At 44.3% G+C, this 27,543-nt stretch overlaps 1 pseudogene; it reads left to right on the plus strand.

Annotated features, from left to right (window-relative positions):
* Nucleotides 1–25,900, plus strand: LOC137637095 (splicing factor ESS-2 homolog; annotated as a pseudogene).
* The last annotated feature ends 1,643 nt before the right edge of the window (nt 25,901–27,543 follow it).

Consider the following 27,543-nt stretch of genomic DNA (forward strand, 5'->3'; position numbering starts at 1 on the left):
ATGAGCCAGCTAGATTCACGACCGTCTTCGGCAGGGGCCTTGGTGGTTTCAGAAACCGACAACATCTCCAAAAAACCCGGCGTGCCTCCTCCGAGGAAGAGGAAATAAAAAAGTGTTGGACGAAGACCCTTTTGTGAACGTAAGTAGAAGGAATTAGACTTACAAACACTTATAAACTTATGAACATTCAGAGACACAGACGCGAATCCAACTGAAATTGTTCATCTCAGATATTGTATCCAAAGTTCATAATGAAATACTGTAGTAAAACAATATATGATTTAACGCAGTAAGCAAGAAGACATTTGCAGTATGAAATTTTACCATTTGTTGAGTTTTGGAGCTGAAAATCATAGCCATGCAAGTTAGGTGAAGCCAAAATTTTTATAAATTTGACTTTCAAACAGCTTCTAGGAACCTATTTAGTTTCTAAGTTGAGGACTTTTTGTATAGTACTGTCATCTACAGTTATGAAGGTTTAAATGGGGACTTCCAGTTCAGATATTAATGATTTGTTTGCTTCCAGGAAGTAGAGCGGATCATCGAGAGGAACTTCTTTCCTGATCTGGAAAATTTGAGAGAGTGGATTACCTCGAAACCAAAGAAGCCAACGACATCCTCAAGCTGAGGGGGTTCAACGCTAAGTACTCCAACGGGGACTCGTCTTTGTTCCGAAACGTTGAGGACAGCCCGGCCACCTTCGAGACCCCGCTGTCGAACACGGGCGACGCGACGCCGCTCATAGGCGGTCGGGAAGGATCGCCCAAGTCGTCCCGGGATGCTAAGGAAAATGAGGAAAGTAAGGATGGCGACAACGTGGACATGGCGAAGATGTCCCTGGACGAGTTTCTCAATTCCCACGAGCTAAGACAACAATGAAGGAGAATGAAGCCAAATTCAGGTTGAAGGTGAATGAGCGCAGCTGTTTTGCTTCTTTGCTTTTTTGGATCAGGTAAATTCTGGAGAGGATATATCAGTCTTGTTCCTGTACATAATAAAAACCTTTGTCCTTTATCAGAAGTATAACTTCAGTGAAGTTTGAAAAACAGATAAACTTTTAATGAGGCGAGCTTAGAGGCCTATCCCAATAAGGGGAGGAACCCTCACTTTCACTTCGGCTGCGGTGCTGTACTGTCTTAATTACCTGCATCTCTTGTTGGGCTGTTTAGTGCTTTTTTCTTTTGCTTTCCAGGGTGTTTGTGTTGATTGTTCTATTGGTTGATTATAGCGTTTCAATGGGCAGACGTGTGGCTTTGTCTGGGCCATAATTGTGGCTGGTACATGAGTAGTACATTGGATCCTTCTCTCTGGTTTCGGTTCATTTTCCCTTTACCAACACACTAACAAACCGAATAGTCTGGCTTATTCTTTACATATTCTCCTCTGTCCTCATACACCTAACAACACTGAAATTACCAGACAATTCTTCTTACTGCACTGTAATTATTCAGTGGCCACTTTACTCTGTAAGGGTAGAAGAGGCTCTTTAGCTATGATAAGCAGCTCTTCTAGGAGAAGGACACTCCAAAATCAAACCATTGCTTTCTAATCTTGGGTAGTGTCATAGCCTCTGTACCATGGTCTTCCACTGTCTTGGGTTGGAGTTCTCTTGCTTGAGGGTACACTCGGGCACACAATTCTATCTTGTTTCTCTTCCTCTTGTTTTGCTAAAGTTTTTTATAGTTTATATAGGAGATGTCTATTTTAATGTTGTTGCTCCTCTTAAAATATGTTATTTTTGTTTATTTCCTTTCCTCACAGCTATTTTTCCTCTTGGACCCCCTGGTCTTGTTGCATCCTGCTTTTCCAACTAGGGTTTGAATTAATGATAATGATAGCCAAATGTGGATCCTGACTTACTAGCTTTTGCAGAGGGGTATGACTGCACACATTAATATCCCTGTGATTATTGTAGGGATTTTCCTCCTCATCGGTGGGGAGAATTCTCAAAGGAGAGCAAGGAATATAAGAGGGGTTCATCGGGATAAGGGTGGCAACGTCCAGGCTGATGCTAAAGAAGTTCTTTAGTACCTTCTTCCCTGCATCTTCAACTTCCTTCAGGGCTAGGTTTTTGTGAGGAATTAGTAAGAGGAAGTGAAACCCTGCCATGCACACAGGGATTGTTTTGAGTGAGACAAGTATTGCATTCTCTTAGCGAAATTAATACCCCTTTGCTTCATACAGTACCATTAGTGTACTATCGCAACCACTGATCTTTGTAAGTTGTTTCCTTCTAAAGGTATTGATGGTGCCCTGTAGGTCGAGAAGTTTCTTGAGGTGTTACATGCCACTTGGACTCAGACGTCTTCCCTTCCTGCGCCCTCTTCTATGGCAGTACCGCCTTTAAAGGAGAGACGTGAATGCTGTGATTCTCGTCATGTCCTTGCATGTTGCAGCAGAGGATCCTTCCCACTAAACTTCACCTGTTCCTGGGGCCTTCTTTATCTCGTAGCGACCCTTCAAATGTGGCGCCTGCCACTCCAAGTAAGAAGTAAAGGTCACCGAAGCATAGAACTTCGCCTGGTTCATCTACATGGCTTTATGTGAGTAATGTAATGTTGAAGAAGTTGAATGTATAAGCGACAAGGGACCAAGGAGAATGAGCAAGAAGTATAAGGAAGAATACTAAGCAATTGGCTTTAATAAAGGTGCTGAATGTACATAGTCAACAGATACTCCGATAGCTTAGATTGAATCTTTAGGAAAAATCAATGAAATGTGGCGCCAGATCCTAAAGAAGTGATATTGTTATCGTTAGCATTGATTTGGAAATTTACATTCGAAAAAACAAAAAATTCTATTGATCCACATTGCTGGTACAACAGGTGAAATATTGCTCTTCGTTCCTAAATTCCAGACATTCACTTGTGCTTCTGCACACCAAGCTGTCCACCTTCTTCAGTTCCTACCATGCTTCAATTTTATTCAACCATCAAATTAAATTCTAACTACTGATTGTAGTGCAATACAATCTGCAATGAGAATTAATGTCACGGATAGGCAGACTAAACGACTCTACGAACGCACAAATCCATGGGTTTAGGATCAACTGTAGCTTTCAGTGCAGGACTTGAAAGCAGCAGTCTGGAGATAACAGACAACCGTCATCTCCTACTATCATTTGGAGAATACCCACATAATCCTTGGATATCTTTACCCTTGATTAATTGGTAGCTTTTCAACAGGCTCTGTAACAAATCTAGCTCCCTCGGGGAGGAGAATCGTCTCGTGTCAGCTGTCGCGACGTAAGTCTAGAGCGAGAGGTTTGAATGAATGAATAGTAATTATCTGGCATCATGACATTAGTGATCATTGGTGCTGACTGGAGTGTGCTTAATGAAGAATTGATAACATAAGATAAATCAAAAAATAAATGAATAACTTAACAAAACATTTAAAATTTAATATACTAAAAAATGAATAAGATGGTCAGTTTCCAATACGAATATAAAAATGCCACTGGAATCACATAGAACATCTCTTACAAGAATTTTGTTGAGGATTTACCTACCATCCTCATTATGAGCTTCAGAGAGAAATTGTTCTCCAATATCCACAAGAATGGGACATTCATTAAGTAAATGCCTAACAGTCAGGGGAACCGCGCAATTATAACACAATGGCTGACATCTGCCAGTCCTCAGGAACTCATATGTTTAACGTATGCTCCCAATTTTAAGGCAACAGAGGGAAGTTAATTTATTTCCATGGAGGTATATTACAGTTATTGCATTTGAGATCTTCATCTTATTCTGATCAACAGAATTCCAGTAATGTTGCCAAATATTACCTAGGGGCTTTTTGATATCAGGAAAAACGGTGAGCATGATTGGCTTTCCTCTCGTCATCTTTTTCTTCTCCCTTGGAGTGCAGCGTTCTTGTCGTTATGTGCTGTATGTATTTGAGCATCAGAATCAAGCCACTTTTCTTTTAGATGAGTTTGGTTCCGAAGTATTTCCAACATCATCCTGGATGAGGGCGAGGATAGAGAGAGTGTATACAAAACCACTTCTCATAATTGACAGTACTGTACATTCAGACAACATATAATCTGTATTATTATTATTATTATTATTATTGTTATTATTATTATTATTATTATTACTAGCTAAACTACAACCCTAGTTGTAAAAGCAAGATGCCATAAGCCCAAGGGCTCCAACAGGCAAAAATAGCCCAGTGAGTAAAGGAAATAAGGAAATAAATAAATGATATAAGAAGTAATGAACAATTAAAATAAAATATTTTAAAAATAATAACATTAAAATATATTTCATATATAAACTATAAAAAGACTTATATCATCCTGTTCAACATGAAAACACTTGCTTCAAATTAGAAATTTTGAAGTTCCATTGATTCAACTACCCAATTGGGAAGATCATTCCACAACTTGGTCACGGGTGAAATAAAACTTCTAGAATACTGTGTAGTATTGAACCTAATGATGGATAAGGCCTGACTAATAGAATTAACTGCCTGCCTAATATTACGAACACAGATATGCGTTCATCCTAGACTATCAATCACTTGGTAGAAACCTAACCTAACACCTGGGACATCATCTTGCCCAGGCTGTTAGGTGGTTCACAGGATTCATCAAATCTGCTCCTTCACAGGACCAAGTGCTTTGACAAATCCCGGGAAAGTGAACCAGCCAGTTATGGTTATAGGGACGTCTTCCCTTCATGAGGATGAGTCTCCTTATCAAAGAACAATGGTTTGTCTAGTTAGGGATAATACTGATTACTTTAAAGACTTTTTATTTGAATTTTGCTTTTCATATGCAATTTTTCATGGTCTATTCCATAAGAGTATTTCACCATTGTGAATGATAATCGTAACGTCGTCATTTTTATTATTATTATTATTATTATTATATCTAACTAGGTTACAACCCTAATTGAAAAAGCAGGATGCTATAAGCCCTGCAAAGGCTCCAATAGGAAGAAATAGCTTAGAAGTAATGAACAATTAATATAACATTTTACGAACAGTAACATTAAAATAGATCTTTCTTATATAAACTATAAAAAGAGACATGTCAGCGTGATCAACGTAAAAATATTATTTACTGATTAATGGAACTCTGCATCTCCATTCTTAAAACTCAGCACGCCTGGATGTTTGAAGCGGAGGAACATCCTAAGGACTACACGCCGAACCTGAGTTTACCAACGGACGAGCAGCGGGAGGAAGCGTCACGGCTGGCCGCCACGGGAACCTCACTCCAGAACGACTCCGGACCCAAGCAGGTGGAAAACTGGAAGTTCAGGACGTTCAACTCGGTGGTGTTCGTACCCGACGGTGAGTCGCGTGGCTGGTTTACGGGTCGAGAGGCGCGCCAGGTTGAGGTTTGGACTTTTTGGACTTCAGACATCCACAGTTATGTAGAAGAGGGGTTATTAGCATTTCCAATGCTTATCGCTTTATAAGTTTATTCAGATTTAATGGCATTTTGTTCCAACACGAATACTTACCTCGTAATCTCCTCTCTACCGACCAGAGTTTTGTGTAGGGTACCCTCAATCCCGTTTTCTATGGAGGCCTACCCCGGCATTAAAGAATGTGCCCCGAGGGTAGGCTTAGCACTAGGTCGATGTCCGCTTGGGTCGATATCGGCAGTAAGTTCTCTGGTCGCGACGTGTCACCACGTTGCTCTCGTTCTCTATCGATCCTTTGTGTGCGCTGTGTGTGTCCCACGTGTTTCCCGCGTGGTAACTTGTGTTCCTGTGTACTGATCCCTGGTGTTCCTGTGTGTTCACCTTCCACCCTTGTGCTTCCCCAGTGTATTCCTTGATTCCCTGCGTTCCTGTGTCTTGGGTTTGTGCATTATGAAGCAAATCCGCCGTTGTCCTGGGCCTAGAGCCGGTAAATCGTGTGGAGCGTTCCTCTCCAAACCTGAAGTGGACCCTCACTCCCTTTGCTCTTCCTGTAGGGGCAAGGTTTGTTCGTCATCAGATACGTGCCCCGAGTGTGTGGGTTGGAGTGATATCCAGTGGGTGCGTTACGGAACAAAGAAGAGAAAATCGTCGAAACGTTCACCCAGGAAGGCTAGTGTTACTTCGCCGCTACCGTCGCCCAGTGAACGGTCCGACGGGGCTTCTGTCTCGCCTTCCCCTACCCAGAGTAGGGGCCGAGGTAAGTCCATCGTGGGGAAAGAACCGAGCGTTCTTCCCCAAGAATCTAGTGAATGTGCAGTGGGGGTTGCGGGTCCTTCTCGGGCTAGTGAAGAGCCCGGTAGTGCGTCTGGAGACTCGGCCCTTGTGCTCGGGGGGCACGTGTCCTCCGATGACCCCTTTTGGGGTAGTAACGTTGTTTCTGTGTCTTCGCCCCCTTCGTGGGCCTGTGTTTCAGGGTCTTCGGCAGGCGGTGACAACCAGGGTAAGTTAGGTTCTGCAGGGAGTGATGCCTTCGGGTGGAAACTTCCTAAGACACCGGGTAGGTCCCCTATGCGAATGGAAGAGGGCCTGGATTCCTGGTTCCCTAGTGTTGGGCGTCAAACCTCGTTCCCAACCCCGCTCACGGAAGTTCCCGAAGAATTTCTGCAACCTTCTACCTCGGGCACGCAACGAGTCGCGAAGTCCCCCGCGGTCCCCGCTCCCGCCCGCCGTACGGTAAGTGCAGTGTCGTCGGGCTCTTCAGAGGAGTATTGCTCGTCGGGTGAAGAAGCCAGGAGGAAACATCGCCGTCGAAGGGAGCGGTCCAGGAGCAGGCGTTCCCGTTCAAGATCGTGTTCCAGATACAGTAGGAAACGCTCCCGTTCTCCAAGAAGAAAACACAGAAGGAGTAGGTCACCGGATGGCGATTGGTTCTTCGTACCCCGTAAAGCAGAGATACGTTGTTCCCCGGACCGCCGGTCCAAGGATTTCTCGCCAAGGAGACCTCCCTCCAAGCACAGTTTTGACCCTCGCAGGCAGGTTCGCGAGAAGGACTCTACATGCAGGCATAAGACCGCGAAGCCTCCGGTTCACCCCGCCCAGCGGGGGGAACCGCGCTTCCTTAAGGGCAGCCTGGCCGAACCAGCCCTGCTGGTGCGGCACTAGGGTCGGAAGGAACGGCTCCCGCTGTCGGGTCAGCCCACGGGATCCGCGTCCACGTCCCCCAGAGACCTTGAGCGGACACTAGTCCTCGCTGGGTCGGCGATGCCTGTGCTAACCCCCGCCCCTGGTGCGGAAGCCTCCGCCGAGGAAGTCCAGTACCTCGGCAGGGCAGTGCCCCTTGCATCAAGAACAAGACGTCCGGTGGGTGTGCCCGGTGATCCGGCTCCCCGGGCTCAAGCCGAGGCTTCGGCTGATGGTAGGGAGGGTTCCCCAACGGAGGACTCGGCCTATAGAAGGGTGATTGGCCTTATCAGGAGGCATCATAAAATTGAAGAACCAGCAGCTACTGACGAGGACTACTGGAGGTCCAGCCTTATACGGTTAATGCAGGCCCCTACCCAGCCTAAGACCTCTCTGGTTCTCCCTCTAGCCCGGGATCTCGTTCTAGGGCAAGAATACGTAGACAAAGTGGTGGCTAGTAATGCCGAAGCCCCCAAAACTCAGAGTTCTTCTAAATTACTCCAGGGGCTCAAGACTCAGGGCAAGGTCCATCTACCGGAAGTGCGTCGACCAGGCCCTGCAAAGTAGAACCTTCCCTTGACATCCTGGGTCTGGGCGTCTCGGAGGACAGAGCCTCTTCAGCCCCAGTTTGTTTTTCTCCATCGGAGGCCGCCATGATGGAAGAAATGTCGAGGGACCTGGTGCACGTCTCCTCTTGGCTGGACTGGTGGGCTTCCACCTTAGTAGGGGTGCAAGCCACGTTTGACCCTACAGACCCGGAACAGCAAAACCTCCTGAGGGAACTTATCACCTCCGGGGGCAAGACCCTAAAGTTCCTGACATACCAGTCTCTCGCCCTGACAGCGAATTGGGTACTCCGCAAGAGAGACACCATCCTGGCTAAGGTGTCCCGAAAGGTCCCAGACAGGGAGGCGTGGGCCATGAGGAGCCTTCCCTTGTGGGGTGACTCCTTGTTCCCCTTAAAAGACTTAGAGACCATTATGGAGAAGGTGTCTAAGAGAAAAGATTTAAGCACCCCCAGGCCTACGCCTACAAGGAGACCGCCCTACAAGAGGTCAGTCTCAGACAGTGCCGCGACGGCTCAGGCCTCCCCTAGCGTGACGAGGAGAGAAGCTCCTTCTTCCTCCTGGTCCTCAGCACCTCAGCCCCCCCGTAGGGGGGCCCCAGCAGCTTCAGCCTCCTTTAGGACAGGTTATTCTGCCTCCAGGAGAGGCCGTTCAGGCCGCTCCTCCAGAAGGAGATAGAGTGGGAGGCCCCCTATCCCTGCCCAAGCCTCAGGTTGGGGGATGCCTCAGACTATTTTGGCAAGCATGGAAGGCTCACGGAGCGGAGCCCTGGACAGTGTCCGTACTGAAGGAGGGCTACATGTTACCGTTCTTAGCAGAACCACCCCCTCTAATCCCGGCCAGCCGGGCGGAGTGGCTGGTCCCCAAGGACCCATTAAAGAAGACCGCCCTTCAAGAGGAAGTGTCCTCCATGTTGGAGAAGGGCGCCATGGAGGAAATTCTACACCCAGGCCCGGGTTTCTACAGTCGTTTGTTCCTGGTAGAAAAGGCGAGGGGGGTGTGGAGGCCGGTTATAGATCTGTTGGCTCTCAACAAGTTCATAAAGAAGACAGACTTCAAAATGGCCACTCCGAAGTCAGTCCTACTGTCCTTGAGGGAGAAAGATTACATGATGACCATAGACCTCAAGGACGCCTACTTCCAAATTCCGGTCCACCCCTCGAGTCGAAAGTTTCTCCTGGTGAAATGTGGTTCCCAGATCCTGCAATTCAAGACCCTTTGCTTCGGATTGTCAACAGCGCCCCAGGTGTTCACGAGAGTCTTCACGACTGTCTCAGTGTGGGCTCACGAACGAGGCATTCGGCATTCGCCTCATCCGATACCTGGACGACTGGTTGCTTCTTTCCTCCTCGAAGGACCTCTTGAAGGAGCAAGGGATGAAACTCCTCCAGTTTTGCAAGGATCTGGGCATCGTGATCAACCCGTAAAAATCAAACCTATCCCCCTCCACCAGAATGACCTACTTGGTGATGACTCTAGATACCATTCTAGGAAAAGCCTTCCCTTCAGAAGACAGAATAAACAATCTTATGGAGATCATTCGCCCGTTCCTATCTGGGCGCCCCAGGAGAGCGAAGGACTGGCAAAGACTGATAGGGCATCTGGTGTCGTTGGAGAAACTGGTTCCCCAGGGGAGAATCAGACTCAGAGCCGTCCAATGGAACCTGAAGAACCTCTGGTGTCAACTGGACTCGCAACAAGTACTAATGGTGGCATTGCCGGTCGAACTCACTCAAGGGGATGCCCTTAGCGAACGACCCCCCCGAGTTACTACTGTTCACAGACGCCTCCAACCAGGGATGGGGAGCCCATCTCCTCGACGAGACAGCGCGAGGAACCTGGATGGACAGGGAAAAGGAACTCCACATCAATGTCCTAGAGTTGAAGGCAGTCCAGAAGGCTTGCCTACACTTCGCAGATCTACTAAGGGGAAACACTGTGGCGTTGATGTGCGACAACGCCACGGTAGTAGCATACATAAAGAAGCAAGGAGGTTTGAAGTCAAGGGAGTTGTGCGATCTCACCATAAAGATTCTAGATTGGGCAGAAGCGAACCAGGTTGTGTTATTAGCAAGGTTCATTCCCGGGAAAAAGAACGTGCTGGCCGACGGTCTCAGCAGGGTGGGCCAAATAGTAGGGACAGAGTGGTCCCCCCTCCCAGAAGTAGCCAAGCTCATCATCCAACGTTGGGGTTCCCCGGTGATGGACCTCTTTGCAACCAAACGGAACGCCCAACTCCCCGTATATTGTTCTCTTGTACCAGATCCGAAGGCAGCCTTGGAGGACGCCTTTCAGCACAGGTGGGACAACCTAGACGTGTACGCTTTTCCCCCCTTCACGTTGATAAGACAAGTGCTCAACAGAGTAAGGACGGCCCGAAACTTAAAGATGACTTTGGTAGCGCCCTGGTGGCCGGAGAGAGAGTGGTTCGCAGACCTAAAAGACCTGGCGAGTCAACCTCCATGGCCTCTACCCGACAGGTCAGACCTTCTATGCCAACCACATTTTCTCAGATTTCACGACAACCCACAGTCTCTACGTCTTCACGCCTGGAGACTATCGAGCGACTCCTGAAGAAGGAAGGGTATTCATCAGCTACTGCTAAGAGAATGTCGCTATACCTGAGAAGGTCTTCAGCTGCGGTCTACCAAGCTAAGTGGGCCTCCTTCACGAAGTGGTGCGCTTCGAGGCACATAAAACCCCTCAATGCCTCAGTCCCAGACATAGCGGATTTTCTGGTATATCTCAGAGACAAAATGGGAATGTCAATCCCAGCCATAAAAGGGGTACGGGCCGCCTTGGGCCAAGTCTTCCTCCTGAAGGGCATCGACCTGGGTTCCTCTAGGCACATCGCGATGCTTGTCAAGAGCTTCGAGCAGTCCTGCCCCCCACAAGCAGGTAGGGTGCCTCAGTGGGACTTAGCTAAGGTCCTGAAGATGTTGTGTGGCCCCCCCTTTGAACCTTTGAAAGATATTTTGGACAGGGATCTCACTCTCAAGGCAGTCTTCTTGCTGGCCTTGGTGTCCGCTAAGAGAGTAGGAGAGATCCATGGGCTGTCTTATGACGTCTCTCATTCGAAAGGGTGGAAAGAAGTATCTTTCAAGTTCGTTCCTTCTTTTGTGGCGAAGACCCAGAACCCAGCTGTCTGGGATCCTAAATTCGAAGGTTTCTCCATACCAGCCATCCCTAGGACGGGTAATGCTGAGGATTTAAAATTACAGTGATACCTCGGTAGTCGAACGACTCTATACTCGAACAATTCGGAGTTCGACCAAAATTTTCGAGAAATTTTTGCTGCGGTGCTCGACCAAAAATTCGGTACTCGACCAGCCGAACACGTGACGACCGCATGGGCTTTGTGATGATCGCGCCATCTCGGCCACTCTCGCTTGTTCGGGAAGCATCAGTTCTCTCGAGAGCGTCACTCAGACAACGCGCGATCAGCATTCGTTGTGATTTAGTGATTTTCAGTGCTTTTAATTGCTTTTTTAGCTTTCATAATGAGTCCCAAGAAAGTAATGAGTGTTAAGGGGAAGGAGAAGAGGAAAACAGTGCGAACAACGATCGAGTTGAAGAAGGAAATTATAGCGAAATATGAGAATGGTGTACGAGTGTCCGATTTAGCGGTAGAATACGGAATGGCGAAGTCGACCATTTCTACGTTTTTAAAGCATAAAGAAATGATTAAGAAGGCGAATGTTGCAACGGGAGTTACGGCGGTAACTAAGCAAAGGCCACAAGTGATTGAGGAGATGGAAAAGTTGCTTTTAATATTTATTAAAGAAAAACAGTTGGCCGGGGAAAGTGTTAGTGAAGCGTTCATTTGTGAAAAAGCGTTGCATATCTATGAAGAATTAGTGAAGAAAAGTCCGAGTACCAGTGAAAGTGATTCATTTACATTTAAAGCGAGCAGGGGTTGGTTTGAAAAGTTTCGTAATAGAACAGGTATTCATCGTGTTACTAGGCATGGGGAGGCAGCTAGTTCGGATGTTCCAAGTTCTCTCATCAATGAAATTTGTTCCAAGTGGGCAGATGTGCAGGCTTTTGCTGAAAAATACCACCCAGAAATTGCAGTAGCAAACCGGGCAGTGCATATGTTTAATGATAGTGTCATGTATCATTTTCGAAGAATACTGCAGAGGAGGAAGAAACAATTAACAATAGACCAGTTTTTCACAAAAGAAAAGAAAGCTGCTACATCAAAGCCTGTTTCTCCTCCAAAGAAGAGACAAAGAAGAGAAGAAACCCCTGAAATAGATCTGCCCACCCTTTCATTGGAGAGAGAAACAACTCCTGAAGGAGAACTACCCCGCCACATCATGGAAGGGGACTCTCCTTCCAAGCAGTAACCTCCCCCTTCCATCCTCTCCACATCCATCCCTGTATGCCATCGAACCGCTGCTCAAAGGTATGTTCACTACAGTACAGAAAATGGTTTAAAATTGTTTTATTTTAGTACAGTAAATGGTTTAAAATTGTTTTATAGGATTTTCTGACCAATTTCATACACATTTAGATAATTATTGTTGTTTAGGTACACGTTTTATTAATATTTTGGGCCTGTTCGAGTGCTTGGGAACGGAATAGAATATATACCATTATTTCTTATGGGGAAAAAAAATTCGGTACTCGAACAAATCGGAGGTCGAACACGGATCTCGAACGGATTATGGTCGAGTACCGAGGTATCACTGTATGCCCTGTCCGTGCCATTAGAAAGTACCTTGAAAGAACGGCTCATCTCCGGCCAGGCATCAAGAGTCTCTTCGTCTCCACGGGTGTTACTAAGAAACAAGTATCCAAGAACACCATTTCCTTCTGGTTGAGACAAGTTATTGCCAGGGCCTACAAGGAAGAAGGTCTGGCCGTGCCAGGCGTCCCCAGACCTCATGACATCAGAGGTCTGAGCACGTCCTTAGCCTTTGAGAAAAACATGGCAGTGGGTCAGATCCTTCGGGCAGGTACTTGGTCTAACCTGACGACTTTTACTGCCCATTACCTCAAGGACTACTCGAGGAAGTCCTTAGACGGGTTCTCCATTGGGACAGTCATCTCCGCCCTCCAAGTGGTTTAACGGTAAAAGCCCCAGGCTCAATCGCGGATAGCAACCGGGAGACACAGGTTCATTTCCTTTCATCCTCCCCAGTTGTTCCCTATCCTCATTGGAGATAACCAGCCTGTACCATTGGATAACACGTTCTTCACAACTACGTTACTGGATGCAACATCAGAAGAAGTTTTTCAAAGGGTGAGTACTTAGACACTAACTTGAGCTCTTTGTGTAGTTACCCTCTCGTCCGTTTTCTAGTATGTACCGTTATACCTAGGCCTCTTGGCCTCCGCTTACTGGGTCTGTAGGTCAGAATAGCACTCCCGCCTCCTAAAGTGTAAGTCTCCTAAGAAAGTAGTTCGAGGTAAGTATTCGTGTTGGAACAAATCAAAAATTTTAAGTAATTTTTATTTTTCCTAACATACTTACCGAGAACTACTTTCGGGTAATGGCCCTCCCTTCCTTCCCCGAGTGCCCCTCTGCCCTTGCAAGTATTGTGCTACATCAATAGAACTTAGTGGCGTTATCGACCCAAGCGGACCTCGACCTAGCGCAAAGCCTACCCTCGGGGCACATTCTCTAATGCCGGGGTAGGCCTCCATAGAAAACGGGATTGAGGGTATCCTACACAAAACTCTGGTCGGTAGAGAGGAGATTACAGGTAACTCCAAAGAAAGTAGTTCTCGGTAAGTATGTTAGGAAAAATAAAAATTACTTAAAATTTTTGATATTTCACCAATTTTGTTGTAACAAAACAACAGAGCTAACCCATATAAAGAACTCAGGTTTGTATAGCTAGGAAAAAAACAACTTTCTTTTAGATTTGTAGTATTTTGGCCGTTAATAAACTTGTCTTTTAATCGTATATGTTCTGACCTAAAAACAAACCTTTTGTTCTTAAAACAAGAGAAACTTCATTAAGAAATGATATTCTGTGATTTTTTTTTATTTCCATTTACGTATATCAATTCTACTGCCATTTCCTCTTCATGCGGCTTATTCTATCTGTTGAGATACTACCGCTAGAGTTATTGTGTCGTTTCAACTGGCCATATTGTACTACACTAGATCCCCTTCTGGTTACTGCTCATTTTCCCTTCGCCTACACATACACCGAATAGTCTGGCCTTTTCTTTCCCATTCTCCTCCGTCTTAATTCACCTGACAACACTTCTTTTTTGCTTAAGTGGTCAACTACTGCACTGTAATTGTTCAGTGGGCACTTTCCTCTTTGTAAGGGTAGAAGAGACTCTTTAGCTATGGTAAGCACCTCTTTTAGGAGAAGGATACTCCAAAATCAAACCATTGTTCTCTAGTCATGGGTAGTGTTATAACATCTGTACCACTGTCTTGGGTTAGAATTCTCTTGCTTGAAGGTGCTCTCAGTCACACATCTGTTTGCTTAATTTCTTTCCTCACTGGACTATTCCCATTGGAGCCCTTTGGGCTTATAGCATCCTGCATTTTCAATGAGGGTTGTAACTTAGCTAGTAATAATAATGATAATATTTACATGTAATTTTAACAGGTAAGGACATTTTCATAACCCTAAAATGATGTTCAGAGATTTTATTCTTGTGCCTCAGATATTTTGTTAGTAATTTTATTAGTAAAGAGTCTTTTCTTATTTATTTATTTACACTTTTGATAACAATCTTCAATCAATCTTGGTAAATCTGAATGATCCATCTTCTTTCAGGATGTCTGAGAAACTAAGTTGCTCAACTGAGGTGGATTAAATAGCATCTTGCACGGTCTGCTCGTTAATCCTGTTGCTAGGACACTTTCCAAACACAGAGCTTTTCCAGGTATGGTAATATACTCTTCCATTTAGTTCATTGGTTTCCAAGAGACCAGATGTAAGTTGATTTTCACTCTATAATGGGAGGCTCTTAACTTCCAAACATCCAGATATACAAATGCAAATCCAACTGAAATTCTAAATGTCAGATATTTTATCAAATGTTCATGATGAAACGCTGTAATTGAACAAAATTATTTCATTTAATGCAGAACTTTCATTACTTATCTGCTACCATTTTATATAATCCTTATACAGTATTAACCCTTTTACCCCCAAAGGACGTACTGGTACGTTTCACAAAAGCCATCCCTTTACCCCCATGGACGTACCGGTACGTCCTTGCAAAAAAATGCTATAAAAATTAGTTTTTCATATTTTTTGATAATTTTTTGAGAAAATTCAGGCATTTTCCAAGAGAATGAGACCAACCTGACCTCTCTATGACAAAAATTAAGGCTGTTAGAGCAATTTAAAAAAAATATACTGCAAAATGTGCTGGGAAAAAAATAACCCCTTGGGGGTTAAGGGTTGGAAATTTCCAAATACCCCGGGGGTAAAAGGGTTAAGCTTCTGTGTGAAGTACAGTACTGAAAAGTACACTTATAAAACTACTTAACTAAGATTTTATTTTTGTAGACTGACCTAAAGTTGGAACTGACATGCCAAGAGGGATAGTATTAATGCAATGTCAAAAGGGCTCATCAGTGTAAAGGTCACTTTCTATCCATTTCATGTTATTTCATAATGATTTTCTTTCAGGAAATGTTTAGAATTAGTTTTTTTTTCATACAATATATTGCTGAATTTTATATTTGACTTCTGGAGTAAAAATCCACATCATTATTTAGTAAAATTTGAGATAATTTTTATATCATCTCACTGCAGACAGAAATGCTCCCCAGTTTTCATTTAGTGCAGTGTGCCCTTTTGAAAGGAATTGGTGCACTAGTTAAAACGTAGAGAAACTTGTAGTAATAATAGCTTTGCTTTTTAGGTATTTTTATATATACCAGTATCTAATTATTCTTTAAATATTAGAAATTACTTCAGGATTGGAGTAAAGTGTCTTTTAAAAGGATTGGTGCACTAGTTAAAATTTGGAGGGATTTGTAGCATTAATAGTTTTGGTTTTTAAGTAATTTTACACAACTCTGGAATTATTTTATGTTTAAAAGTATATTAGAAATATTTTACGTAAATGCTACTATAAGAATTTCATACTCTCAAAAGCCTAAAAGTGTAGAGAAAATAAAGTCATTTATAAAAACATAAGGACAAGGGTAGTTGAAAAGAGGCCAATACTGTAAAAAAAAAGAAAAAAATTATAATTGCATTTAGCAGAATGGACAGCTTGGTTGATGCTGAAGATATACACTGTTTTAGAGACTGAAAGATTCATTTTTCAATATTAAACTTACCCGATAATCATGTAGCTGTCAACTCCGTTGCCCGACAGAATTCTATGGAGGGATACGCCAGCTATCACAATACTAGAAGGGGGTGTACTTACCAGCGCCACCTGTGGCCAGGTACTATAGTACTTCTTGTTGACACCTCCTCAATTTTTCCTCTGTCGTGCTTCCGGCAAGACGTTCTGGGATACGCTTATGATCTTCGAGTATTTTCAAGGCTTTTGGTGAAGTATTCTCTCAGATTTCGGCTGTCGCTTTACTGGAAAACTTCTATATTAGCTTAGATAGCTATTATTTAGTCCTGATTTAACGGTTAACGATCTTTTGCTTGATTTTGAAACCCCACTTGGCTAACTCTTTTGATTCAAGATGTCTGACATTTCACAAGCCCCCACCCATAGACGATGTAGGTCTTGTAATAGGCGTATTCCGAAGGCCTCGGTAGATCCTCACACCGCTTGTTCTGACTGTAGGGAAAGGCCCTGTCAGTTAGAAGATCGATGTGAGGAATGCGCCGGACTTTCGGAACTTGATTTTGTCCGTCTTCTTAAGTACTCAACCAAGTTAGAGAGAGAGAGAGTTAGGAGGAGTTCTTCTCACTCTTCACTTTTTTCCTCACCTCATGATCCCCTACCTTTTCCTACCCCTGTAGTGGCTACCCCCGAACCTACTATTTGCCCTCAGCCTGATATGTCTGTTGTTTTGCGTGCCATTCAGGCCTTAGGCGATAAAGTAGAGTCAGTGGTAAGTGATCATAAGTCTCTTATGGCCGAAGTCAAGGAACTTAAGGTCAAGAGTGCAGTGGGTGGAATTAGTGCCAGTGCTGTGACGAGTGCTAGTGTCAGTGCAGTGCCAAGTGCTAGTGTCAGTGTCAGTGTGGTGCGTGAGGATACTTCTGTGCGTGCCAGTCGTCCTCCCAGTCCGGGACCTCTTGCAAGCTCCCAAGCCCAGGGGAGAAGCAATGTCGAAGGGCAAAAGGGTTCGGCAGGCCTTGATCGGCGCACAGAAGTATCCTCGGTGGTTGCGGGCGTGTCTTCCAGAGACCGTCACTCCCACCTGCAGACGATTGAGCCCGTCTTTTACTCGTCTGCTGAGCATTTGTCAGGGAAGAAACGCTGGACTCAGGTCTCGAGACCACTCAAACGCAGAGTCCAGACCTCAAGAACTCAACCGGGCTGCAGTCATTGGCTCAGCTCTGACTCGCCGCAGTCATCAGTTGAATGCACTCCGCCTAAGAGGAGTAAGGTTCTGCCACAACAGATCTCTGCTGTTAAGGCTTTACCTCAGCAGACCTTAGTGTCTGCCGACCCCAAGTTGACTCTACTGCAGTCCATGCAGTCACAACTTGCGGTCTTGATGCGTGAGTGTCAGGCTGAGCAGGTTACACCTCCTCCTGCGATCGCTCCGCCTGACCGCAGTACTGCCTGCCAGGCGTACGATGTTGAGGCTCCTCAGAATACCTTAGCACGTTCTGAGTTTACTGTTTCCAGTGGTGTGCAGCTCCCTCCGCCTTCCTTAAGGCAACCTCAGCAATGGGAACAGGAAGATCATGCCTTGCTTCCTCCGCTTCCACTTGCAGTTCCACCAGTGAGGCAACACTCTCTTGAGGTACAACAACCTCTCCCATCCATGAGTCAGTCTCCTCAGCTCTCGCTGCAGCGAGCTCAACCCTCCTCAAGGCAACCACAACACCTTAGCCTTGCGCCTCAGGAGCCTCAACTCGCGAGACAATTACTGTGTTCTGCGCAGCCACTACCTCATCGCTCTCAGCCCACACCTCAGTAACCTCAACTCGTTCCTCAGGAACTTGCTACTGCGCATCCGCCTTCCGCTCAGCAAGCGCAACCCTTGAGTTCAGTCACTCATGCTAGGAGTCAGCCTCCTCCACCCATGCGCCTACCTTCTGCTACTTCTTTTGATCAGCCCTTGCAGTCTGAGCCTCAGGTGTTCCCTCAACAGAGTCTTGAAGAGGAAACCACTAATATTGTTGTTCCAGCTCGTGCTGACTCTGCCGTTCAGCATACCTTTCCGATCTCTTCGCTTCACTCTGGTGATGAGGCGTCTGATGATGAGGCAGCACACCTGGATCCCTCATCAGACGTGGATGAATCCAAGTCTTCTCCACCTTCTATTGACTTTCGTAAGGTCTTGGCTCTGTTTAGGGAGGTATACCCAGACCACTTTGTCTCTGCTATTCCCCGCTCTCCGCCATCTGAGTTTTCGCTGGGCATGCAGCCAGCTAAGTCTACCTATACTAAGCTAGTCCTAGCAAGGTCCTCTAAGAGAGCGTTAAGGATCTTAGGGGAGTGGTTGCAGACTAAGCAACACCTTGGAAAGACTTCGTTCATGTTTCCTCCGACTAAGCTCACTTCTAAAGCGGGCGTTTGGTATGCCACAGGAGAGGAACCAGGCTTGGGAGTACCTGCCTCTGCCCAGGCTGACTTCTCAAGTCTGGTAGACTCGCCTCGTAGAACAGCAATGAGGCGCTCTAAGGTTTGCTGGACCTTCTCAGACCTTGATCACTTCCTGAAGGGTGTTTTTAGAGCATTTGAGATGTTCAACTTCCTAGACTGGTGCCTGGGGGCCCTCAGCAAGAAGACCTCCCCTGCGGACAAGGATTCTGCCATGCTATTAATGTCCTGCATGGATAAGGCCATTAGAGATGGATCTGGCGAGCTTGCGTCGATGTTTGTGTCAGGGGTTCTTAAGAAAAGGGAACAGCTATGTACCTTCCTTTCCTCCAGCATTACACCTTGTCAAAGGTCTCAACTCCTTTTCGCTCCGCTCTCGAAGTTCCTCTTCCCCGTAGAGCTGGTTAAGGACTTGTCTGCTGCCCTGATACAAAAGGACACACATGATCTTGTAGCCTCATCGGCTCGTAAGACTAAGGTTGCTACCTCAGTCCCCAGGACTTATCGCACCCCAGTGGCTGATACTCCTGCTACGAGGTTCATACCGCCCTTTCGTGGTAGAGCCCCCAGCCGAGGAAGCTCCCGTCCAGACTCTTCCAGGAGCAAGTCTAGGAAAGGTTCCAAGGCTTCTAAAGGAAAAAACTGACTCTCCGCATCTCCAGACAGCAGTAGGAGCCAGACTCAAGAGCTTCTGGCAAGCCTGGGAAAAGAGAGGTGCAGACGCCCAGTCTGTCAGTTGGCTGAGGGAGGGTTACAGGATTCCATTCTGCCTCAAACCCCCTCTGACCACATCTCCCATCAACCTCTCTCCCAACTACAAAGAAGAGGACAAGAGGCTAGCGTTGCGCCAGGAGGTGTCGCTACTTGTGCAGAAGAAGGCAGTGGTTATAGTCCGGGACCATCAATCCCCGGGCTTCTACAACCGTCTCTTTCTGGTGGCCAAGAAGACAGGAGGTTGGAGACCGGTGCTGGACGTCAGCGCGCTCAATGCGTATGTCACCAAGCAGACGTTCACGATGGAGACGACGAAGTCGGTCCTAGCAGCGGTCAGGCAGGAGGACTGGATGGTCTCGTTGGACTTGAAAGATGCCTACTTTCACGTTCCTATTCATCCAGACTCCCAACCTTTCCTGAGATTCGTTTTTGGAAAGGTTGTCTACCAATTCCAAGCCCTGTGTTTTGGCCTAAGCACAGCTCCTATGGTGTTCACGCATCTGATGAGGAATATAGCAAAATTCCTCCACTTATCGGACATCAGAGCCTCCCTCTACTTAGACGACTGGCTGTTGAGAGCCTCCACGAGTCGTCGCTGTCTGGAGAGTCTCAACTGGACTTTGGACTTAATCAGAGAACTGGGTCTGTTAGTCAACATAGAAAAGTCTCAGCTCATTCCCTCCCAATCCATTGTGTACCTGGGAATGGAGATTCGGAGTCAGGATTTTCGGGCTTTTCCATCGGCCCCAAGGATAAGCCAAGCCCTAGATTGCATCATGAGCATGTTGAAGAGGAGCAGTTGCTCGGTGAGACAGTGGATGAGTCTCACAGGGACCCTTTCATCACTGGCCCTGTTCGTCGAGCTAGGGAGACTCCACCTCCGCCCTCTTCAATTCCATCTTGCAGCTCATTGGGACAAGGGTTTGACTCTCGAAGCAGTCTCTATCCCAGTCACCAAAGAGATGAAGACCACTCTCTTGTGGTGGAAGACCAATCTCCTTCTCAGGGAGGGCCTATCGTTGGCTATTCAGACCCCCAATCTTCATCTCTTCTCAGATGCATCGGACTCGGGCTGGGGTGCGACCTTGAACGGACGGGAATGCTCGGGAACGTGGAACGAGGAACAGGGAACGCTCCACATCAACTGCAAGGAGCTACTAGCAGTTCATTTAGCCCTGCTGAACTTCAAGTCCCTCCTGCTGGGCAAGGTGGTGGAGGTGAACTCAGACAACACCACAGCCTTGGCTTACATCTCCAAGCAAAGAGGGACCCATTCGAGGAGCCTATACGAGATCGCAAGGGACCTCCTCATTTGGTCAAGAAGTCAAAACCTCACTTTGGTCACGAGGTTCATTCAGGGCAACATGAACGTCTCAGCAGATCGCCTAAGCAGAAGGAATCAGGTCATTCCCACGGAATGGACCCTCCACAAGAGTGTGTGCAACAGACTTTGGACCTTGTGGGGTCAACCTACCATAGATCTGTTTGCCACCTCCATTACCAAGAGACTTCCGCTGTACTGTTCCCCAGTTCCAGACCCTGCAGCAGTTCATGTGGATGCTTTTCTGCTGAACTGGTCCCATCTCGACCTTTACGCATTCCCACCGTTCAAGATAATAAACAAAGTCCTGCAGAAGTTCATCTCGCACGAAGGGACACGGCTGACGCTGGTTGCTCCCCTTTGGCCTGCAAGAGAATGGTTCACAGAGGTACTTCAATGGCTAGTCGACATCCCCAGGACTCTACCTCTAAGAGTGGACCTTCTACGTCAACCTCACGTAGACAGGTTGCACCCAAACCTCCACGCTCTTCGGCTGACTGCCTTCAGACTGTCGAAAGATTCGCTAGAGCTAGAGGCTTTTCGAAGGAGGCAGCCAGTGCGATTGCCAGAGCAAGAAGGGTTTCCACTCGTAGAGTCTACCAATCTAAGTGGGAAGTCTTCCGGAGCTGGTGTAGAGCCAATTCAGTATCCTCTACCAATACCTCTGTGACCCAAATAGCTGACTTCCTATTACATCTTAGGAATGAGAGATCCCTTTCAGCCCCTACGATTAAAGGGTACAGGAGTATGTTGGCTTCAGTTCTCCGCCACAGAGGTTTGGACCTTTCTTCCAACAAGGACCTTCAAGACATCCTTAAGTCTTTTGAGACTTCTAAAGAGCGTCGTCTTTCCACTCCAGGCTGGAACCTAGACGTAGTCTTAAGGTTCCTTATGTCACCTAGGTTCGAACCTCTCCAGTCAGCTTCCTTCAAGGACCTTACCCTCAAGACTCTTTTTCTCGTCTGCCTTGCAACAGCTAAGAGAGTCAGTGAGGTTCATGCCTTCAGCAAGAACATTGGTTTCACGACCGAATCTGCAACATGTTCTTTTCAGCTCGGATTCCTAGCAAAGAACGAACTTCCTTCACGTCCTTGGCCTAGATCGTTTGAAATACCTAGCCTCTCCAACATGGTAGGTAACGAACTAGAGAGAGTTCTTTGCCCTGTCAGAGCTCTCAAGTATTATCTTAATAGGTCTAAACCTATTCGAGGACAGTCAGAAGCCTTATGGTGTGCCATCAAGAAACCTTCGAGGCCCATGTCCAAGAACGGGGTTTCGTATTATATAAGGCTTCTGATTAGAGAAGCCCATTCTCACTTAAAGGAGGAAGACCTTGCATTGCTGAAGGTAAGGACCCACGAAGTAAGAGCCGTAGCTACTTCGATGGCCTTTAATAAAAACCGTTCTCTGCAGAGCATAATGGATGCAACCTATTGGAGGAGCAAGTCAGTGTTTGCATCATTTTATCTTAAAGATGTCCAGTCTCTTTACGAGAACTGCTACACCCTGGGACCATTCGTAGCAGCGAGTGCAGTAGTAGGTGAGGGCTCAGCCACTACATTCCCTTAATCCCATAACCTTTTTTAACCTTTCTCTTGAATGCTTTTATTGTTGTTTTTATGGTTGTTACGGTAGGCTAAGAAGCCTTCCGCATCCTTTTGATTTGGCGGGTGGTCAATTCATTCTTGAGAAGCGCCTGGGTTAGAGGTTGTGTAGAGGTCCTTTAGTAGGGGTTGCAGCCCTATATACTTTAGCACCTTTGAGTTGATTCAGCCTCCAAGAGGAACGCTGCGCTCAGTAAGGAAGACGAACTTAAAAAAGAGGCAGAGTAACGGTTCAATTCGACTTCCTTACCAGGTACTTATTATTTCATTGTTATTTGAGATAACTGTTATATGAAATATGGGATACTTAGCTATCCTTTAATCTTGTACACTGGTTTTCACCCACCCCCCTGGGTGTGAATCAGCTACATGATTATCGGGTAAGTTTAATATTGAAAAATGTTATTTTTATTAGTAAAATAAATTTTTGAATATACTTACCCGATAATCATGATTTAATTGACCCTCCCTTCCTCCCCATAGAGAACCAGTGGACCGAGGAAAAATTGAGGAGGTGTCAACAAGAAGTACTATAGTACCTGGCCACAGGTGGCGCTGGTAAGTACACCCCCTTCTAGTATTGTGATAGCTGGCGTATCCCTCCATAGAATTCTGTCGGGCAACGGAGTTGACAGCTACATGATTATCGGGTAAGTATATTCAAAAATTTATTTTACTAATAAAAATAACATTTTTATTTTCTTTATGCAATTTTTCTGTTTCACGAACATCTTCAGTATAAATACTCTCTTTATAATTGGATTTTTAGTAATGGAGCAAAATTAATTTAGAATGATGTACTGTAGTGCATTTGTTTTATACACTTTATTTGACAACTCACTCTGTAACTTTATAACCAAAGTTTGAAACGATAAGCTGGTTTTGTAATATATTCATAAGCCGAAGGAATATTTGAGTTTTCAACACTTCCAGTTTAATGTATATAGTCATCCCCTGCTTATCGAGGATTCGCATATGAAACCTGACTATTTGTTGACTTTTCTAGTTGGAAATCAAAGTCATGGGTTCCAGGTTAGGCTTACCCTAAGTCAAAATCTAACTAAATTGGACTTACAAACAGCTTCTTGTGACCTGTTATATTTGTAAGTTTAAGGACCTTCTTTACTGTTTATTTCTTCGTTTTGCAGATCTTGTGGAAGATGGGCATCTCACGGCACCCCAGATGTGTGTCCAGCAGTTTCCAGTCTAATCGGAGCCTTAGGCCTCATCTTGGTCCCCTCGTCACCAGAGAAAGATGCTGCTTAGTTTGATAGCAGGTAAGTAAAATGGAAGCTGTCCTATTTTCTATTACTCTCACACAACATTTTTATCTTTTATTATAACGATATCACCGACTTTTATGTTTCTCTTTTCCGAGTGCCACTTTCGCCTTACAATGAGTCAATGAGTGTGGAGAAATCTCTTTGCCACATACTCCAAAAAGTGTCAACAACATTTTGTATACTGTAGTTTCAACACTTCTCGATGTCAACGAAAGTAGACCATGTACCGGATGGTACTCATATTTCATGCTGTACCCAGAAGTAAATAGTTTGGACACACAGTGCTCCTAATTCCACATCCATACCAGGTTTCAATCCCATAGGCCTTCCATTCATGAAGTCTGGTATTTCAATAAAAGTTCTGTAAATCACTAAATATTAAAATAGTAGCTCCTATAAGCCTTAATAAAAACCTTTTTCTTGTTAACTAATGCCTCACACCGTTTGGCCATACAGCATTTGCAGAACGAATAGATTTCCACTTCAAGCCTTCTTTTGCTCCAAATTCAGTGACCTCATGCATGTCCCATTGTTGTGAATGGCACTCTTCAGGTCTTTATTTGCCAATACTATTTGTGAGCTTCAATCAGTGCACATTATCAGGATAGCTATGAACAGTTGTGAATCTTCTAAAACACATTAAAAGACATATCCATCTACAACATTAATGTACACGCCTCATGTGACAATATAATTGATTATATCCCCATAGGCCTTCCCAGTTGTTCTTTTCATTATATTATCTTTGATTTGAAAAGGTCCAAATGTCCGAATGTTTGTGAGGTTGGGACCTTCTTTACTCATGAAACATACCAAGCTTAGCAAGTAAAAATAATAGTAATAATGATAATGTTAATAATAATACTAATTTTAGTAATTATAATAATAATGATAATAATTAAAACCTGAACATGTATTATTCAGGGGAAGAGCATTTTCATCGCACAGGTGGTCCCCAACTTAAAAACATTCGCAGATACAAACACAAATCCAACTGAAAATAACAAGGATAAGATAAAGAAATACTGTAATAAAACAATAATATATCATTTAATGCAATAAGCAAACCAACATTTGGAATAACCTGATATCTATTTCATATGAAACCCGACTATTTGTTGACCTTTCTACCCGGAAATCATAGTCATGGGTCTCAGGTTAGGCTTACCCTAGGTCAGAATTTAACAAAATTTCACTTACAAACAGCTTTTTGTAACCTATTAAATTTGTAAGTTTAAGGACCTTCTTTACTGTTTATTTCTTCGTTTTGCAGATCTTGTGGAAGATGGGTATCTCACGGCACCCCAAATGTTTGTCCAGCAGTTTCCAGTCTAATCGCAGCCTTGGGGGCCAAATCTTGGTCCCCTCGTCACCAGAGAAAGATGCTGTCCTTTGTTTTGAGAGCTGGTAGGTAAAATGGAAATTACCTGGAGATCTAGGAATTTAATCTAAGAAATCTATTGCCTTGACTTCTCTGATCTATTGATCAGAGAAGTCAAGGCAATAGATTTCTTGGATTATTTCTAACATTTAACGTGTGTCGTATAGATTCTGTTAACTTTTTCCTTGCTTACACTCTATACATTTGTCTCTTTCACGTATTATTTATTAAAAGGTGAGTGGTATCCATATTGTACGTAAAGTAAGTGGTGTTCTTAATTACCTTGAATTAGTTTAGATGGGTTGTGTCCTTACAGTCGAATATTATGATTATTATTATTACTAGCTAAGCTATAACCCTTCTAGGGAAAGCAGGATGCTATAAGCCTATTAGCTCTAACAAGGAAAATAGTTTAATGAGGAAATGAAATAAGGAAACATAGAATAGTGTGCCTGAGAGTACCCTCAAGCTAGAGAACTCTAAACCCTAACCCAAGACAGCGGAAGACCATGATACAGAGGCTATGGCACTACCCAAAAGAATAATAGTTTGATTTTGGACTGTCTATCTCCTAGAAGACACTGGACACAACATCAACCAAGCGGATCATTCTGGTAGATGCAATTTTCATTTTCTTTCCACGCTTATGGTATTGATCTCTTCTTGTTAACTAAAAATATTTTTTAAATTTAGACTTCATTAGTGAGCATCGACAATCGCACAGTTTACAAAACTAGAATTCTGAATTACGACAAGGAAAAAACTACATTCTACACTTATAAAAAAATGTAATTTTAATCGGAAATTCAACGTAGAAATATACTGTTCTCGGCCGTATTATTTTGTTTGGTCCAAAATAATATTACTATCATCATTAACAATACATGAACCATATTTATTTTACAACTGGTTATCTTGTATTTATCAATCTCTCATACAGCACCAACAGCACATGAAACTCTACGGAAAATACGCGACTTTGGCTTCAAATTGGTCCACCACCCGCCTTACTCTCCAAACGTGATCCCCTCCGACTATCACCTCTTTCCACAACTGAAGAAACATCTCAAGTGAACGAAATTTCATGAGTTTTCATAACCCAGTCAAAAAAAAACAATTACGAGGATCTCAATGTGAAGCTGGGCTCTTAGGTGAGGATTCTATAGTGGCATAGCTATATCTTGCTCCCCCCAGATTGCTATTTTAGTCTCAGAGTTTAGAATCTACAAAATTTATCTTTATTTTCTAATTACTTTTTCATAAATATGCAACTTCCAGTGCACACTTGTCTTCTCTTCTGTCCCATTGGAAAATTCTGGCCACAGCTTCATTATAGTTTGCAGAATCAGCAAGTCAGTCCGAAAGCTCCATTCTTGAACGAAGTAGCAAGAAATACGCGTAAAGGGAAGGAACGAACACTGCAAAGACTTTTTCGCGAGGATTACAGTGTGCTAGGCCAGGCATACGTGCAATACCCATTTCAGATCTGTTCCGTGGTCATGAACAAACAGTGAGAAATCAAAATTGTTCTCTAGTCTCAGGTAGTGCCATAGACTTCCACTGCCTTGGGGTAGAAATCTCTACTTGAGGGTACTCTTGGGCACACTATTCTATCTTATAACTCTTCCTCTTGTTTTGTTTTTTTCTTTAAGGTTTTAGTCTTTATATGAAAGATTTATATCAATGTTGTATCCATTCTTAAAATATTTTATAATTGTTCATTACTCCTCTTGTACTTTATCTATTTCCTTTCCTCACTGGGCTATTATTCCCTGTTGGAACCCTTGGGCTTACAGCATCCTGCTTTTCCAACTCAGGTTGTAGCTTAGCTAGTAATAATAATAATAATATATTTTCTTCTTTGTCATAACTTTCAAGTTTAGTAAAGTGTGTGCATATAATTGTGGTGTTGGTTGGTAGTGGTGTGACTATCAACGAATCCACTGTGAAGCCGATGGAGGTTGTACTCATTACTGGGTTTTCGTGTGTTGTTAGCGAGAAGTGCAACTGTGCATTCCTCTTGCTATCCAAAATGGTGTTGACATGTAACTTGTGTTCTTTAAGGATATGTGTTAATGCTACAGATGATGGGAGAAATTACTTGACGTTTGTTACAAGATATTTCTGATAAGTATCAGAGATGGGGCTTTGTCGTAAGTGACTTTTTTAGTTAATTGTTACTTATGTACCGACTTGGTGGTAATGGTGATTGTGTAATGACATGATAATGATTATTCTTATAATTATTGGTGTGAGTTTATATACGTTTATGTTATGTGGTGATTACCCATGTTTCTGCTGTATTGATAAGTAAATTGTTTGTGGTGTTGGTATGTTTTATTGACTTGTTATACTGTAATTCTTACAGGTCGAAATAAAGTTTTTATTAAGACAACCCGAGTTTATGTGGTATCCAAGCAAGCATTTCAGCAGTACTCAACATGACAGGTAAAAAGGGCAGCTCTACTGGAGAGGACAACATTGCTGTGATGTTACTGGAGGCACAGAAGAAGGCAAAACAACAGAGGGGAACTGTTAAGGCAAAACTAACGCATAAGCTTGGTATGTTTCATGAGTAAAGGTCCCCAACTCACAAAGATTCGGACATTTGGACCTTTTCAAATCAAAGATAATGTAAAGAAAAGAACAACTGGGAAGGCCTATGGGGATATATTCAATTATATTGTCACATGAGGCATGTACATTGATGTTGTTGATGAATATAACAGTCTTTTAATGTGTTTCAGAAGATTCACAACTGTTCATACCTATCCTGATACTGTGCACTGATTGAAGCTCACAAATAGTATTGGCTAATAAAAACCTGAAGAGTGCCATTCACAACAATGTGACATGCATGAGGTCACTGAATTTGGAGCAAAAGAAGGCTTGAAATGGAAATTTATTCGTTCAGCAAATGCTGTATGGCCAAA

Source organism: Palaemon carinicauda, unplaced genomic scaffold (genome assembly GCF_036898095.1).
Source record: "Palaemon carinicauda isolate YSFRI2023 unplaced genomic scaffold, ASM3689809v2 scaffold530, whole genome shotgun sequence".
Taxonomy (NCBI): domain Eukaryota; kingdom Metazoa; phylum Arthropoda; class Malacostraca; order Decapoda; family Palaemonidae; genus Palaemon; species Palaemon carinicauda.